Genomic DNA, 2,430 nt, shown 5'->3' with positions numbered 1-2,430 from the left:
GGTGGCTGTGGCTACAATGTAGCTGCCATCACCAGTGTGTGAATGGGTGGATGACTGAAAAGCGCTTTGGGGTCCTTAGGGACTAGTAAAGCGCTATATAAATACAGGCCATTTTAATAGTTTCTGTTTTGCCTGTCACTGTTCCCTGTCTGTTTTCTTACCTGGTTCTTCCTGACCTTGTACTTTCTCCTCACATTCATCTCTTTCCTCTCTCCCTCTTTGGACTGAAAATCATACACAAATAGATTGTATTCAATTAGATGAAAAATTACATTAATATGAAAAAATACTATTAAGATCACTAACAAAGAGTCCTCTCTCAGTTTACTTTCAACCAAAAGGAAAATAACCAAACCACATGAACATCTAATAAAAGATATAAATACACATCCAGTCATCCACCCATTCACACACACATTCACACACAACAGGAGTTCTAAGGTTAATGGGCATTCGGTCAGTTAGCTAGTTAGTATCCATTTAAAACAGGACAGTGGTAAAAACAGTAGGCTACGGACAATTTTAAGTTTTAGGTTTTAAATAGCCTGCATACATTTCAATGGGAGCAACAGGACGGTCAAATGTCGCTGATTTTACTACAGTGTAGGACTTGTTGTAGGGTAGCAAACATCGCCTGAAAACAAGTTTTTTTACACCCAGGTTACCTGGGTGTAATGTTTTTCAGCTAAAAAGAAACATGTTCTGACTCCTACCTAACTATATAAAGAGTAACTGAAGGTTAAATGCAGCTAATATGTCCTGTTTTAAGCCAGGCACTTACACCTCCGCTCCGCAGCGTCTCAGCCACCATCGCTCTGGCAGCAACGGTGCTAGAGCCAGAGTAGGGGAGAGGCGAGCTGGAACAAACCATTTTGGGAGGGGGGTTCTATACTTTTGTTGTTAAAATGTTATGTCTCAACCAAGTACTGTATGCTTTTTATATTTTTAGCAGTGTGTCACACAAACAACAAATATTGTCAAAAAAAGTAAGAAATCTTTGGGGTGCTTTGATTCATTTTGGGGATGCTGAAGCACCCCCAAAAATGGGCTAAAATCGCCCCTGATTTAAAGTATATTAGAAGCATATAAATTAAAAACGTCCTCAAATAAATGGTATAGATTTTAAATGCTAATATTTGCATATACAGTCGTTCTATTACATTTTATTTACATAGCACCAATTTAGAACAACAGCCACCTTAATGTACTTTATATTGTAAGGTAAAGACCCTACAACACCAGAAAGAAACCCCAACAATTACACGAACCCCTATGAGCAAGCACTTGGCAACTGTGGGAAGGAAAAACTCACTTTTAACAGGAACCAGGCTCAGAGAGGAGGAGCCATCTGTGAACAACTGTTGATTTTAGCAGCTAGCAGTCTTTTTGAGTTTGATTAAATACAGCAATGGTGTATAGACTCACAGAGTGAAAAGACGTGAGAGAAACATCAATCGGAAATCATCAATCTGTTTCTAATGATAGAGTTAATGCAAATGTCAGTGGGGAAGCAGAGAGAAGCACAACATAAAAGTAATTTGAACCTCTACTTTAGTGAAGGACTTGAGTAAACATACCACGTTACTTTCCTACTACTTATCCAGGTGTTTTGATCACTGTAAAATTAAGAGTACTAATTAATAGATGCAGACAGTTGATGCAGGTGCTACTTTGGGGGCAAAAACTTTATTATTGCATGTTTTTCTTCTTTATTCTGCTAGAAGAATGTGACAAATCCATAAGCTGAACAGTAATGTGTTTATTTAGACATACTGTTTAGTGAAAGTCTGCTAAATTTTTACCATGCCTTGACTGTACAGCACAGCAGCTTGTTTAGAACATGTGGGCCAAATGTCAGAGATTTTCACAAATGAGTTACCTTTTGAAATCCTTTAAATAGATGACGTAAGAAACGAACTCTCTGTCATGCCAGTTCCAGCAGTATTGGGATCTATGGCAGTGAAGCATATTTTCAGAGGCCATATTCTGCAGCATATCTGTCATACTGAAACTGGGGACATATTTCAGTAACTCCTTGATGTTTTCATCCTAACCTTATTTCATTTGGCCACTTGGGGGTGCAAAGAGACTGCTTTTATTTCCAGTCATCAAGTTGCTTAAAGTACTACTACTGCTACTTATTTCATATTGTGTAAATCTACTATACAGTATATGTACATCTATATATGTTAACATAGGCATTGATTATTAATGGATGGCTCATATGAGTGACTGACAGACATGAAAAATGAAAACTTAAGCTATGGGAAGGTGTAAAATATTCAGTTTGTTTTTTATGCTATAATGTGTCTTTCCACAACTTTGTTCACACTATATGAAAACATTACTATAAAGGTGAATCGATTTCTCTTTTTCCAACAGTTTTAACAGAAACATAACTTTACAAGCAGTAGCGGTGTTTGATACGGG

This window comes from Pundamilia nyererei, unplaced genomic scaffold, assembly GCF_000239375.1.
Source record: "Pundamilia nyererei isolate P.nyererei 1_Seehausen unplaced genomic scaffold, PunNye1.0 scaffold00028, whole genome shotgun sequence".
In the NCBI taxonomy this organism is placed as follows: domain Eukaryota; kingdom Metazoa; phylum Chordata; class Actinopteri; order Cichliformes; family Cichlidae; genus Pundamilia; species Pundamilia nyererei.
The sequence above is the reverse complement of the archived record's forward strand: the minus strand, read 5'-3'. Positions refer to the sequence as shown.